The sequence below is a fragment of the Mastomys coucha genome, unplaced genomic scaffold, assembly GCF_008632895.1.
Source record: "Mastomys coucha isolate ucsf_1 unplaced genomic scaffold, UCSF_Mcou_1 pScaffold21, whole genome shotgun sequence".
NCBI lineage: Eukaryota > Metazoa > Chordata > Mammalia > Rodentia > Muridae > Mastomys > Mastomys coucha.
Genome location: NW_022196904.1, coordinates 73,495,657 through 73,511,795, shown reverse-complemented (window position 1 = coordinate 73,511,795; position 16,139 = coordinate 73,495,657). Strand labels below are relative to the sequence as shown.

At 42.3% G+C, this 16,139-nt stretch overlaps 1 long non-coding RNA gene across 2 annotated transcripts in view; it reads right to left on the bottom strand.

Moving 5' to 3' along the window:
• Positions 1-13,164: 13,164 nt before the first annotated feature.
• LOC116100610 overlaps positions 13,165-16,139 on the bottom strand; it is a 40,203-nt gene continuing 37,228 nt past the window's right edge. For both annotated transcript variants that reach the window (XR_004122672.1, XR_004122673.1), the window contains one exon: positions 13,165-14,066. This is a non-coding gene — a long non-coding RNA (uncharacterized LOC116100610). The remainder of the gene's footprint in view (positions 14,067-16,139) is intronic.

The following is a 16,139-nucleotide window of genomic DNA, read 5'->3' as shown; positions in this document are numbered from 1 at the left end:
TTTGAGACAGGGTTTCTCTGTGTATGCCTGGCTGTCCTGGAACTCACTCTGTAGATGAGGCTGGCCTCGAACTCAGAAACAAAGGAAATCCCAAAGCAGCTTAGCATAGACTCTGTCCTGTGGTTCACTCTTATGAAGAGTGTTTTGATCAAAGGTAGCAAGCTGAGAACGGAAAAATACAAAATGTACGGTTCAAGGGTAAATGGGGCACCAGGAAATAGAGCAGAACTAAATCCTGTGTTCAAGGAGATAAATAGATTAAAGATATGAAACAGAATTAAGGGAGTAGTGCTCGTGGGGCAAGAACCTACCCAGCTAAGCTTCCCTCTTGTGAAAAGGATGTTGAAAAGGGCATATATATTCTAAATTTACTATGCATTTGCTGTTGTATGAAGGATAGTTATATCATGCTAAATGCTCTTATGACCTGGTTATTATTTTCATTTGGATATAAGGAGATATGATTGTGTGTCAAGTTGACAAGGGATGGATGTGATGCCTATTCTCACTTATCAATTTGGCAATACCAATAACAATCTAGAAACAAAGAGCACACCTATGATCTAGATCTTGAGGGAGCAAGACCACATGTCTTTAATCTTTATCTTGAGGCTGGAAAACACAGGCTTTTGATCTTGAGTTGGGATGACACTCACTTTTGATCCAGATTAACACACACCTTTAATTCAAATCTTGAGGCACAGTGGCCATACATATAAAGATGTATAGTGAAAAGGAATGAAAGAAAAGCTTAGGTCCAGGTATGGTGGTACATGCCTTTAATACAAACAGTTAAGATACAGAGGTATTCAGGTCTCTGAGTTAAAGGCCAGTCTGGTCTACAAAGTAAATTCCAGAATAGCCAAGCTTGTGCAGGGAAGGAAACAGAGAGCTGAAGATGGAATTAAAAAAGGGGGGACCATGTTATAGCCCCAGTAAGCAGCAGAACATGGCAGCTTCAGCCACCTGGTTCTGACTTTAGAATCAAGGATAGAAGAAAAGGGTCATGGAATTTGCCTCTTCGACTAAGGAAAGACACTGAGGCCAGAAATTTGTCAAGGATGTCCATGTGTGGAGGCCCAGAGAGACCACTGTGTGATAGGGGTTATGAAATCTCCCTCCACAACCAAGGAAAGTTACTGAGGCCAAATGTGTGGCAGAGTTGTCCCTGTATGAAAGCATAGAGAGGCCATTGCATGAAGCTGTGAAGGTGAACCCTAGATTGCCTTTGAGACCCCAAGACACTAGAGATGCCAGAACTGTGGGATACCTGCCAAAGAAAGCTGGTAAAAAGGAGTGGAACTAGTCCAAGAGAAAGTGTGTTGAGGTTAACAATGCTGAAAGGAGTTGGAGATCTGAAGAGCATTTTGACATCAGACATGGAGATGCAGAGTTTGGAGTTTGCGCAGCTAGTTTTTGGTTTTGCTTTGGTCCAGTATTTCCTCACTGTGCCCTCTCCCTATATTTTGGAATGGTAATGTATGTCCTGTGCCATGATACATCGGAAGTATATGACCTATTTTTTTTACTTTGATTTTATAATTAAGAGATTTCACGAATCTCAGAAGAGATTGTGAAATTTGGACTTTTAAACTGTTGAGACTCTGATAGACTATGGGGACTTTCCAGATTAGACTAAATACATTCTGTATTATGTGATGGCTATAAGTCTATGGGGAGCAGAGAGAGGAACATAGTGGTTTGAATAGGAATGGCCCCCATGGTCTCATGCATTTGAATGTTGGGCCCATGAGGAGTGGCACTATTAGGAGATGTGGCCTTGTTGTGGTAGGTGTGGCCTTCTAGGGAGAAGTGTGTCACTGTGGGGGCAGGCTACACTGAGGTTATATATGCTCAGGCTACACTTAGTAACACATCTGGTCTCTATCTGCTGTCTACTGATCAAAGTAGAACTCTTGGTTCCTCCAGCATCATGTCTGCCTGCTCACTGCCATGCTTTTTGCTATGATGATAATGGACTAAACCTGTGAAAGTGTAAGCTAGCAGTCCCAATGAAATGTTTTCTTTTGTAAGAGCTGTTTTGGTCATGGTGCCTCTTAACAGCAATAAAACCCAAACTTAGACACAAGGCACCTGAAATCTGCTTAGTTAGTTTAGTGATCAAGTCATGCCTGAACGGAGATTCCATTAAGTTTATGGAGTCCATGATTGTCCTTATATTCACCAAAACTTTGATACAGGTTGTGGGGTACTTGCACATCTAGGTAGACACTTTAAAACTCTGTCTTATTCTCTCCACTTACTTCTTTGGAGCCCCAGGGTGGGCCAGGCACAGGAGTTTAAGACTGCCTTAGATTTTAGCAGGGCACATGCATAACTTTGCATATCCCTGCATATATGTTTGTCCTTGGTTAGAAATCCAGCCATTCCCTTCTACAGAATTAAAAAAAAAAACCAATTTTCTTATTTTACCATTATAGGTGTACCTCCACATATATTCAGTGCCTACAGAGGCCAGAAGGCATTGGACACCCTGGAAGTGGGGTGACGTATGATTGTGAGTTCTGTATGCCAAGCCAAACCCCAGTTCTCAGCAAAAGCCCCAAGTGCTCTTAAGCACTGAGCCACGTCTCCAACCACAACCTACAGAAATTTTATCATGAGAATCAAAGCCACCGTAGAAGCTAGTGGAATGTCTGCTTTGGAGTCGTCTAGCGTGCCCCAGCATGCTGGTCAATGGATCTTGTACTCAAGACTGCCATTGGAAAGTCCATCTGGAGAACAGGAAGAATGAGACCCACCCCACAGCACAGAGTGAAGATTAAATGGAATATTTGAAAAATAAGTAAAAAGCTTGTCTAGCATTATGGCTTACAATGATGGCCTTAAAAAATGCCAGTAAATCTAGGGCCCAGGACAATGCTGCCACCAGGAAGCAGCTGCTGCTGGTGTCTACCTGGCAAGATCCAGGTTAATTGGCCTTCGATGTGTCCTGAGCATGTAGGGTTTCTGAAAAGCTCCCCAGGTGGCTCTCTGATGTAGACTGGGTAGCTTCACCCTGTTAAGAATAGTTAAAAGCAAAGACAACTTCAAAATGATGGCTTTTAGATCTCTGTTTATCTCCATGGCTGCAGTCCACAGCTTGGATTTCACTTCCATACGGCTTAAAAAAGGAAACAAAATCAGTGAACGTGTGAAAGTGGCTCTTGAAATAGCTCCTGGAGAAGCTTGAATCAACACAAGAGAGAGTACGGATGAAACGATGAACACGATTCTTCTGCCGTTCTGGTTTTCTCTGTCGACAATGAAGTCATCACCTAACCTAGATACAGCATTTTGAATTCCTTTTGGGGTGATACATCCTGTGGCAATCTCTCCTGCTTTTGTTAAGACCAGGGCAGCAACACATGTGTGAATCTATTTCAATCACACAGAGGAGGAACATGTTTGTGGCAATTGTGAAGATCACGCCTGCCCTATACGCAGGGCACTGCCACCCCCATGAATCCCAGGCAGTTTTCTGTCTGCCTTCGTTTTTTTCTTTGTTTCTTTGTTTCCTTCTTGGTTTCTTTCTTTCCTTCCTTCTCTCTCTCTCTCTCCCTCTCTCTCTCTCTCTCCCCCTCCCTCTCTCTCTCTCTCCTCTCTCCTCTTTCTTCTCTCTCTCTCTTCTCTCTCTCTCTTCTCTTTCTCTCTCTCTTTCTTTCCTCAACCTTTTCGACACATCTCCAAGGGGATCTCAACCTTCTACTGTAATCTCATGGCTACTGGAGTGGATTGCAGGTTCAATAATTCTTCCTCATTGGTTCCTGGACTTCTTCTTAGAAAGTCATGTAGAAGAAGCCACTGAAGCCTGGGCTCACAGTGCTCATATACTGACTGAGTGAGCCCACAGAAGATCAACCCTTTCCTGAGACTGTTCTGTGCTGTGTGTGACCTCATTGTCATTAAATTGAGAGGAAACCATTCTTTTTCAAGCCTTGCTTATAAACTAGGAACAGCCACTTCAACAGTTAGCAATTGCCATCTGCAAGTTAGACCCAAAGGAAGGAGGAAGGGCCCCAATGCCAGTGCAGTAAATTCAGAGGTCCACAAACTACAACTTTGTTTCAACACCTGTCTTACAAATGTAAAGCCATTTTGAATTGCTTTTGGCTTGCTATTGGAATTTTGGTCTTTTATTTTATTTTTGTAAGATTTTCTTGATTTTTATTTTATGTTTGTGTTTTCCTCCATGTGTATCTGTGCACCAAATGTGTTCAATACCTGCAGAGACCAGAAGAGGGCATTAGTTCCTGTGGAACTGGAGTTCCAGATCTTTGTGGGCCAATGTGCGGGTGCTAAGAATTGAACCGCCATCCTCTGGAAGAGCAGCAGATGTTCTGAACAACTTACCCGTCTCTCCTGCCCCCTTTATCTGCTTTTACTAGGCTTTCCAATTCCCTTACTTTAAAAATTGTATACTTAATAAAAGTTATCTGTATGAAAAAGTGTCAAAATTAAATATTATACTTTTGAGAAAAAGTCTCATGTATCCCAGGCTGATCTTGAACTTACTATGTAGCTGAGGATGACCTTGAACTCCGGATTCTTTTTCTTAACCTTGTGAAGTCAGAAATTGCAGGCATGTGCCACTGTGACTAGGTTAGTCAATTCTGGGGGACTAAACTCAGGGCTTTGTATATGTTACCAACTAAGACATGTATTTAACATGAACATTGCACATTTAATTTATAAAAATGTTTTCCCTTCAAACTCCTGTTTTTCTGTTAACACTCTTATGCCTCCAGTAGCTGAGACACTGATTGGAGTTACATGAACTTATAGTTATTTTTGTAATGGAATAAGAATTGTGAGTAGGCATTGACTCTTACCTGTTATAAACCTGAAGTCTTTCCATATCTGTTTCAAGCCTTATCTCCTATAGGAAAAAGCTTACATGTTTGTAAGTCTCATATTCCTAATTATATAAAATTTGTCCTTTACATATAAGCATAATCTTTCATTTCATTTCTTTTATTCAAGATGAACTAGTATTCACTATGTAGCTTAGGATGAACTCAATATTGCAGTCATCCTCCTGCCTCATGCTGGTGCCACAGATCCAAGATGAGGTGGTCCTATTGCTGAACCTAGATGGAGGCAGGACCCTGAAGATCTTGTCATACAACACCCGTCAGATGGAAGGAAAACTTCCCAGGAAGGGCCATGACTCTGTTAGCCAATACTCCAGACCCATCTCTTCTCCTAGGCTATCCAATGACACTGGGGCTGAAGTTCTCAAGGAAGGAGTCAAGTATTTCAACTGTTGGGGGGGGGGGAACCATTCACACACCAACTGTCCCTGTTGAGGCTGAGCTCATTGGTGACAGAATATGGGAATGATGAGAGCATTTCTGGGTACAGTGTGAGGGAAGGAACACACATAGGAAAGGCTTTGCCTTGCTTAGATTTCCAGGACAAAATGACAAGTTAAGGGGCTGGGTTGTATTGAAGTTGGTAAAGTATTTGCCTTGCAAGCACAAAGTCATGAATGGAAACCCTAGGACCCCCCATAAAAGCCAGATGTGGTGGTGTGTGGTTTCAACCCCAGTGCTCAGGAGGTATATCATAGAGGTTTACTGGCCAGCCAGCTCGGCCCACATGGTAAGAGACTCTGTCTTTAAAAGTAGTGAAGTGCTGTCTTCTGGCTTCTGTGCACATACATGCACTTGAACACATGAATGTACACAGACACAGAGTCAAATCAAGCCATCATGTACCTTACTACTGTGCTACCCATAGCCATGGATAACAAAAAGAAGAGAGCTTTTACTTACCTGAGGGATTTGTCATTTGTTCTAGAAATGTTTGTGACAGTCACTCCTCATTTGTATCTCTCTCCTTTTCGGCAGAAGTGAATTCATTGTATGTTGTTTAATACATTTTCATATTTATTTTAAATAGATATTTGTCTGACCTAAATTTATTTTGTTTTGATCTAAAAAATTCTTTTTCAGATAGCATAAATATAGATTTATGTTTTTGGCTCAGTGTATAGGTTTCGTCTCTCACATAAAAGCTTTAATCCATTTATAGTTGTTTTTCTGATATTTTTTTACAAGGATGGGTTGGGAATATTTACTAAGTTACACTCAGTTTTAGAAAGGAAAATAAATCAACATTTTCTGTTTTTTTTTTTTTTTTATTACATTTTTCCTATGGTCCTCCATCTACTTCCACTAAATTGTTGAAGATAGGCAAGGAGTTTAGCAAAACTGTCTGTTTTCTTGTTTCTTTGGGTTAAATGTTTACATTTTGAGATCCCAGGTCCACTGTTTTCTCCCATGAAGTAGGATCCAGCTCTGAGAATGAGAGGAATGAATGGGACATTTCTCCCATGAAGTCGGATCCAGCTCTGAGAATGAGAGGAATGAGTGGGACATCAAGAGTCAAGCTCTACCTGCTGGGAGACTCAGACACAGTTTCTTTAGACTGGTCTTTGAAGGAATGACACGTTTGGCCAGTCCTCACCTCCTCACCACAAACACAAAGGGTTGAGTGTTACCATCATTTACCCACCAAAATTGGTGAAGAAAGACCCCTTCCCTATGGTTATGATGAAGGCTGTCTTTATGACCCCTACCTTGGATGGAGGGGCCAGACTGACTCACTATCAGCCTGGTTGTCTTGTGGCTGTTTCTTTGGGGAGGAAAGCGGAAGAGGCTTATAAGACTGAAGAAGTAAATGAAAGTCACAAGGTCAGGAAGCTCCTAAAAGTCACAACCCCCATCCCCATGGATCCATAAACATATGGAAAGCAACTCTCAAGCTGTTCAAGTTGCCCTTGATTATCTGGGGAGCCCTCTGGATACAGCTTTCATGAGCTGTGGCCCATGCCAGGGTAGATTTGTTTGATAATAACAACTACCTTTGACTGATCCATGACCCTGTAAGTGACCCCTGCCCCCACACTCCTGCAGTAGCCAAATATTGTTGTAAGTCATCCAGCAAGCTCACAGGCCCACTAGGGTAGACTGAGGTAGAATAATTTGCTTAGTCTATTCAGTGCTCAATCTGGGGTGAATATATATTCTGTCTCCCCAGGAAAAGTCAAACAATGCTAATGGAGGAGAATACCCAGACATGCATAGGGTTGACTTCAGCAGTTATGTGCCAGACAAGAGCAGAACAGATAGCTCTGCAAGATCAAGAAAGATGAGGTATTTGTGGTACCCACGGGTCTGATAGCGGTTGGCTATCAGAGGACCAGATCTTCCCAGAGCCTGGCAGGAGCCGTGCTTGCTCCTCTAGCTGGGAAGGCTGAGATGGGGAGCTGTGCCCTTGGGCAACAGTGTGAGACGAGAGCCTGTTGATAGGCTATGTGAGGCTCTCCCTGGTAGCACAGACCAATGCAATTTGAGTTTGGGTTTTGCAGCAAGTTCTCATGCTGTTCACTAAAGCCACAGCTCTGAGTTCCTGTGGCAGTACTTGTAGTTGGTGATCCCCGAGCAGTACCCATGGAACCTGCTTTACCAGCGATGGCCTTGCTCCATTATTTTACCAAGTCTGAGATGAAACTCTATGGAAATTAGAGATTCAAGGAGAAGGGCATGGTGAAGGCCACTCCCCTCCACTCTCCTAGGCTCTCTTCTTCTGTGGGAATGAGTTGCACTGGCCAGAAGCATGCCTTCCTCTGGGCATGACTCTGAGGAGACATAGCAGGTGTCTGATGGCTTTCTTTTCTGGAGGGTTTGTGCATCCTCTTCATATTTAGTTCAGGGAACTGTGTTTAGAGTTACAAAATCAGATTGGTTATTTATGACATTTTAACATTTAAAAATACTATTTTTAAAATTAAATTAGGTTGTATTTCTTAAGCAAATCAAATCAAAACAAAACAACCCAGGGTTCCCTTATAAACAATATTTCATTAACAGGTGCTAATCATTCATTTCCACAAAGGCTTACATACTGTGTACACTGGCAAACCTAGCCTCACATTTTCTAACTTTTATATTATTAAGGATTCAAAAATTCTCTTCTGAATCCTGTTCCACCAACTGCACCCTTCCTTGTCCTCCCTGCAGTAATCCTGGACAGAGGAGGAGTGTGTCACCCAGAAGGAAGCCCAGTGGGAAGACAAGGGTTCATGTGTTCCCGTGCACCAAACAATCTCACATGTATGGGTGGAGAGTCCAGTAGCAGTCCACTCAATGCTTAGCGGTGTTGACAGCATGGAGCAGAAAGTCCAGGGGATCGGGGAGGACATCGTTTTAAGTGCTAGGGAGCATTACCTCCTAGGAATATTTCTCTTTAAAGTGTGCTCACCTCCTCAAGGAGAGTCATAACTTGAAATGTAAACATTGAGTTTTTGCTTCCAGCTTTGTGTTTACCTTGACAATGAGTCCTGGCTGCTTCCAAGCCCTCCCTGTCCCTTCATTCTTCCCTCTAGGTTGTCTTTAAATTTGAGATGTGTATTTTTGCTTGTCTTGTCTAGTCATGGCTTGTTTTAAATTCATTTCACATTATTTGAATATTTGACTTGGGAATTCTTAACTATAAGATGAAGAGAAAGAGAGAGAGAGAGAGACAGAGAGACAGAGAGAGAGACAGAGAGAGAGAGAAACAAAGACACACACAGAGGAAGGAATGGAGACAGAGAGAGAGAGAGGGAGAGAGAAAGAGAGAGAGGGAGAGAGAAAGAGAGAGAAAGAGAGAGAGGGAGACAGAGACAGAGAGAGACAGAGAGAGACAGAGAGACAGAGAGAAACAAAGACACACACACAGAGGAAGGAATGGAGACAGAGAGAGAGGGAGAGAGAAAGAGAGAGAAAGAGAGAGAGAAAGAGAGGGAGAGAGAGAGAGAAAGAGAGAGGGAGAAAGAAAGAGAGGGAGAGAGAAAGAGAAAGAGAGAAAGAGGGAGAGAGAGAGAAAGAGAAAGAAAGAGGGAGAGAGAAAGAGAAAGAAAGAGGGAGAGAGAAAGAGAGAGAGAGGGGGAGAGAGAGAGAGAGGGAGAAGACCTTTACTCCTCACTTGTCCTTCCAAGGACTTGTCTTTAGTTGCCAGAAGGGAAAGAAAACCATCACACAGCATACACAGGATGATGACAGGGAAAGTCCTGGCTTTTCAACTTCAGAGTCCCATGTCACGGTGATTTAAAGATAATTTTTTTCCCAGAACATTTTGAATGATGTACTTTTTTTCTCTTTCAAGCTTCTGTAGTGGATTTCAGTATCAGAAGCAATCCATTTTGTACCAAATTCCTCAGAAGGGATTGGTAAAAGCTATATTTTCTCCCCCTCAGTTCTGAAGCCCAGGCTGGAGTGCAGTCTGTATTAGCTCCCACAAAAGCTCCACAGAAAGGGGGCAGTGCGGGGCTCAGAGGTACCACAGGGCTATGCTGGGTACCAGAACCTCTGAAGCCCTTTCTGGAGAAGAATACCCTGATTCAAGGGCAAAGATAATCAACCCACCCATGAATTTCCCAGCATCCTTCTGAAAACAGGAATCATGCTAGTCTCTGCTACAGGGGCATCTCCTCGTACTTCCAGCTTAGCCCGAAGACACTGTTCATTACAAGTATTTGTGCCTCTGTCCTTATAAGCAGAGAGAGGCCATTTTATGCAGTTTCATCACTGTTCATCTAGTTCCAAACAATGCATGAAATATTTGAGGCTCAGAATCAACATTTCTGGGTGATGGAGTGACCTTCTGAGGAGATGCGTAGGCAGGGAAGTTAACGGTGAGAGTTGAACCACACTCTTGTTCCTTATGTCTAAGACACAAAGGCGTTCATATTCTGGCATCTTGGAAGACAAGCTATGTCTCCCGGTCTGAGTGTTCCAAGGCTGGCCCAGAGGCTCCTTATTTCTTAATGACTCATAAAGCATTGGTGTGACTTATAATTGAAGACACCTTCAACAACGTGTACACCCTGTTGTTCTTGTGTTGTCTCTTTTTGAAAAATATGATTGACAAGGGATTTATAATATTCTCTTCTTCAAGTAAAACACTAACTAAATGTATGTCCATTCTGTAAGGGATTGATTTTTCAGTTAGATCTTCTGAAAATTATGCCTTCTGGCTTATATGGATTTATAATGTTACTTTTCTGGGGTTCTAAAATTTTTTTTAGATTTATTTTTATTTATATGCGTGTCTGTTTATCAATGTGAGTACATGCTATATGTGTTCATGTGTATGTCTGTTGTCTATGAGAGTGCATGCTATGTGTGTTCCTGTGTATGTCTGTTGTCTATGTGAGTACATGCTATGTGTGTACAGGTGATGTCAGATCCCCTGGAACTGGAGTTACAGGGGGTTGCAAATGGCCCAACATGGGTGCTAGGAACTGAACTCAGGTCCTCTTGTGGAATAGCAACTTCTATTAACTGTTAGCCATCTTCCTAGCATCTACAACATCACTGATTTTTTTAAATGAAAAAAACCCCTAATTTTAAAAAATAATAAGGACATGGTGGGAAGATAGTAAAACTTATTTATGGAGCCATACTTGTGAGGTAAGTTTAAAGTGAAGATCTGGAGTCTTTTGGTCTCCAATTGAAAGACACGCCTGCTCTATTGCTCTGTATTTGCACACACACCCATCCATGAAGCTCCCCTTAAAGAGAGATTAGCTGAAAATGGAGGCTAATATCTAGTATGAAGATTGTTAGTGATTTGCAAGCAAGGCAGAAGTTGGCAGGAAGACAAAGTATTCATTAGAAATGTAGAGGAGAGAATGAGCTTGTGGTGGACAGCAAGACTGTGTGTCATTGTAGATGCTAGGAAAATGACTAACAATTAAGAGAACTCACTGTTCCATAAGAGGACCTAAGTTCAGTTCCTAGCACCCATGTTGGACCACTTGCAACCGTCTGTAACTCCAGTTCCAGGGCATCTGACATCACCTGTACACACATAGCACATACTCACATAGACAACTGACATGCACATGAACACACACAGCATGTACTCACATAGATAACAGAGATGCGCATGAACACACATAACATGCACTCACATAGACAACAGACATGCACATGAACACACATAGCATGCACTCACATAGATAACAGATATGCACACGAACACATAGCATGCACTCACATAGACGACAGACAGGAGCATAAGTAAAGATTGCTTGACTTGCAGGACAGTGCCTACAAACCTTCTCTGCAGGGAGCTTCCAGGATTCAGCCTTGCACTTTTCATGTGTCTTCAGGGAAGGCCAGCTCACCAGCCACATGGATCATTGATTTAGTTCAAGAAGGTAAAAATTAACTGAGTATCCCTTTAAGATTCATTTGTTTATGAATTTCTATCTTTTAATTGAGCATATTTTAATATTTCACTTTAAAAGATTACTTATTTTTGTTATCTCTCTCTCTCTCTCTCTCTCTCTCTCTCTCTCTCTGTGTGTGTGTGTGTGTGTGTGTGTGTGTGTGTCACATGGTGTTTGTGCCCAAAGAACTAAAGAACTCAGAAGATGAAGTCATCTCCTGGAGCTGGAGTTATCATAGGTGGTGTGTACTACCAGATGTGGGTCCTGGAACTTGGACTCAGGTCCTCTGGAAGAGCAGCAAGGGCTACTAACATGGGTTACCTCAACAGTCCTGATTTTATATTTTTAAACTGATGCATGCATATGGCTAATAACTTATACTCATTAATGAGGTATTATGGGATGCTTCAGTACTGGCCTGCAGTGGGTAAAGCCTGGAACAGCTCTGACAGACCTGCCTTCCCAAACACCTACCTTTTTTTTTTCTTTTAAACTACAAAACTATCCCAAACCTTTCTTGTAGCTCACTCCCAGGTGCCCCAGCTTACTGGAACTTCTTGCGCCTTCTATGTGGAATGGGATTCCTGTTGCTGGTCTGCTTTTTGCCATAGCACTTCTTTAAATTCGTTCAGCAATTTCCCGGAATCTGCATTTTTGTAGCTGGCATTCAGACACTTTGCCATGAATCTTGCCTGTGCTCTTTTCAGGCAACCTGGGAACAGTGTCCTGGTTAAAGTGTGTGTTTATCAGAGCTGAGGCTGAGAGCAGGAAGCAGGAGGAAGGTTTTCTGCAAGAGCAAACTCCAGGACAGGAGGGGATTGTGTTACATCAGAATGCAGAGGGATGAGCAGTATATGCAAGGCCACCCCTGGCAAATGGGGATAAATGAATACCTCGTTCCATTCATGTTGCAGGTAATGGCTGAAGTCTCTCTTGGGTTTTTATTGGGGAGCTAATTATTTTAACTTGAAATTTGAAGGCAGACATACTTGAGTTCAAACATGAGCCTCGCTGGCTGCTCTTCTCCATGAGACCTTGGCGAAGTCACTCCAATGTAATCAATTTTGTAGTGATGAAGTGAAGATCTGCCTCCTGGGAGGACTAAAATGCTTTTAAATGATTAGACAGAGCATTTGCGTTTGACTCGTTCCATAGTGGTTCTGTTAAAATAGATATCCAATTAAATGCTTCACAAAGTTTACACGTTGCACACACACACACACACACACACACACACACAAAGGAAGCAATCTGAGTGTTCACTTACAGATGAATGGATAAGAAAATGTAGTCTATAGACACAATGGGATAGTATTCAACCCTGAAAAAGAAGGAAATTCAGACTCACGTTACTAATCTGATATTGAGGTGATATTGAGGAAGTTATGTTAACTGAGATAAGCCTGTTACAAGAAGGAAAATATTGTATGAATTATCTAATATGGTCAAATCCATAAAAATAGCAAACAAAATAATTGTGGTTTCCAGAGCCCAGAGGAAGGTAGATGAGAAGAGTTCTGGGGGTTGGTCTTTTGCTACATGAAAATACTCCGTGTTGGGAATTCACACCTATAAATGCTTAGCATATGTTAAGTTTGGATATTATCCTCCAAACCATGTGTTAAAACCTTGCTCACCAATGAAGGCATTATGGGGCCATTAGGAAATGGAACCTGCTGGGAGGAAGTGAAGTCATTGGGGTGTCCTTGGAAAGGAAACCTGGTCCTCTGCCCTTTTGGCCTTCATGAAATGAGCTGCTTTGTCCCACCACATGCTCAGCTCTGTGCCCTCATATTCCTCCACTTCACAGGCTCAAAGCTTCACAGCCAAGCAACCATCAACTAAGACCTCTGTAAACACAGACCAAATAAGTCTTGCCTCCTAGACAGCTCATCTCATGTATTTATCTCACTGACTAATACAGAGAGTAATTTGTTATGCATATTTTATTACCATTAAATGTTACAAAGTTTAATTGAAATACTTCATGTCCTTAGACATGGAGCTGGTGAGATGGCTTGGTTGGGAAAATACTTGGAACACAAGATTGAGGTACTGAGATCTGAGTTCAAGTCCCAGAACCCACACACATAAAACACTGGGTACAGTGGTACCTGATTGTAATCCCAGCTCTAGGGAAGTGGAGACAGGAGCATCCTTGGGGCTCACTGGGTAGCTAGCCTAGGTGAATTAGCAAGCCAGTGAGAGAGAAAGAGATGTCTCAAAATGCCTGTCTCAAAATGTACATACACATGAACCTGCATACAAAAGGGTGCCTTCGTCCTCCAGAATATGCACACACATATATGTGTACACAAGTGTGTTAATTAGATAAACCACAGTTGTGCTTTTATTGTGACCGCGGTTCTGACTGCCATCTCTCTTTACACAAAGCTTTTGTCTCTGTGCAGTAACCTTTCATTTCCTTTCGGCTCTTCTGTGATTTCTTTAGGGTGCTCCTCTTAACAACCACAGAGGTCAGATGGCATTTTCTTGATCACCCAGAAAGTCCTTTTGCTTTAAGTAGGAAGGGAGGCTTCTGTGTGCATTCTCTGATCAGACATGTCGGTGATTTCTGATGTTCCTCTTCTCAGGCATGCTGGCTTTCTTTATACTCTGCCAACCTTGTTAATGGGTGATGATTTTCCTTTGAACTCCTTAATGACCATACAGAAGTGCAGCTAAGTTTTGTTCATTTTTCCTTTGAGGGAAGTTCTTTCTAGGTAGCCTAGCCTGTTTGTCAGCTTATGGTCCTTCTGCCTGTAATTCCAAGGGATGGAATGACATCTGCTACTGTGCCTGGCTTCCGATTTAGCTCTTCTAGTCAATTTGATTTTTTTCCCTAAGGAAATGAAAATTTAAAGACCAAGAGGTAAGGAAGTTCAGAGAAACATGGTTTAGAGTGGTAACACTGTATAAAAATAGAAATGATAAAAAAAAGTGTTAAACAGGATAGTTATATATAAATAATAATCACTTACATATTAGGAACTCTGAGTTCATTAAAGATTATTTTAAAGTATTTAATGGCATGAGATATAATTACAACGAGCTGTTCTGTCCCTGTGTCAGAAAGAGAAGAATATATGTTGTATTGGTTTCTTTTAAATTTTAAAATATTATGACTCAGAGGAGGATACCTAGGCTAGGTATCCTAGAACTAGGCTCTAGAAAACAACTGAGAAGAGCTCATATGAACTCACAGAGACTGAAGCAGCAATCCCAGGCCTGCATGGCTCTGTACCAGGTCCTCTGCATATGTACTATAGCGTGCAGTTCAGTACTTTTCCTGACCTCCTATGGGTGAACAAGCAGGTGTCTGACCCTTCTGCCTTCTCTTGGGCTGTTTCGTTTTTTTTTTTTTCTGTTGTCTTATCCAACCTCATTATGATGGCTTTGGTTTTATCTATTTATATTTTATTTTGTTAAAAAAGAAAAAATATTAATTTTTAACTTTTTAAAAATTGATTCTTTGTGAATTTCACATCATTTACCCCAATCCCACTCATCTCTCCATCCCTCCATAGCTGACCTCTGCCCTTGCAACCTCCTCCCCCCCAAAGAAAAGAAAACAAAACAAAAATTTCACTGTGAAAACTGCAATGTGTCACACAATAAACCCTTTTGTCCAAACAGCTTCAGTTGAAAATGATCATTGCAATGAGTGATTGGTCTGGACTGAGGACTTTGTTTTCTGCCACACTTTCAACACTGGAAGCTCAACAGGACTTCTCACAGATATTCTGCTGTTACCCTATGTCATGGAGATCTGTCAGCTTTAGTTGTACAGGACTGGCCCTTTCACATGCTCTAGCAGTCACAGATAGGGTAGATGTTGTGATGGGCTAACTCAAAGTCCTGGATCTGGGCCTGGGTGTTAGCTGACTTGGAGTGTCCACCTGCTTTCCTGCATTCACAACACCAGGGCCAGCTCTCCCACTTTGCCAAAGCATGGGCTGGGGCCAGCTCCTTTGCTTGCCATTGACCTCTAGGAGCTGGTGTGTATGGAGGTATCTGTCTCATGTCGACACCACGGCATAGCTGGAGATAGGTGAGGCTATCTCTGCTCACTTACATGGGCTAGGTGACAGCCCAGACATGGCCTTTGGTAGTAACATAGGCCATGAACATCGATACAAACCCACGGATTCAGACATGGCCCTCAGTGGTAGCATGGGCTGGGCTTCACCATGGCCTCAGGTGACAGTGCAGGCTGTTCCTCATCACACTCGAGTCTCCAGTTCCACCTCCCTTAATAGTGTACCTCCCTTTCTCTTCCTCTCCCTTCTCTCCATCACATAGTTGCTTGTCATAGTGTTATTACCCAAATGTGCCTCATCAGCAATGATATCTTCTTTTGGAAGGTAAGGCGGTTAAATGTTTGTCTAAATGAAAGATTCCAAAGGAAATAAATCTGTGGACAAAGTTAAACACAGCACAGAAAAACAAAGCAAACAAAACAAAACAACAACAAGAAAATCCTCCCCCCCCAAAACAACCTGTAATTCAACATAGAGTTGTCCAGTCTCATGGTGGAACCACCACCATAACCAACTAGAGAGATTAGCAAGTGGGCCAAACACAGCAGGACATGCTGAGTCAGCTGTTGGTCTCCACTCTGCAGATACTGCTCTTCCTATGTGTTAAGCTACAGCTCTGGGAGTCACAGCGACTCACACAGTGGGTGATCTTCTCAAAGGAAGAAGATATAGGCCCACTGGCACTTGTGTCTGTTACTAGCTCTATTGAAGGGCAGTCAAATTTCCCAAGAGGTAAGATGAGCAACTTTCTTTGTGTATCCCATTTAGGCTTGTTTCTCTTCCTCTTCCGACTCACTACCACCTACTTACTTGCTTCCTGCCATGCCTGGCCCAGTAAGGGTGAGGCCTGGAGAAAGAAAAATTAATAAAAAAAA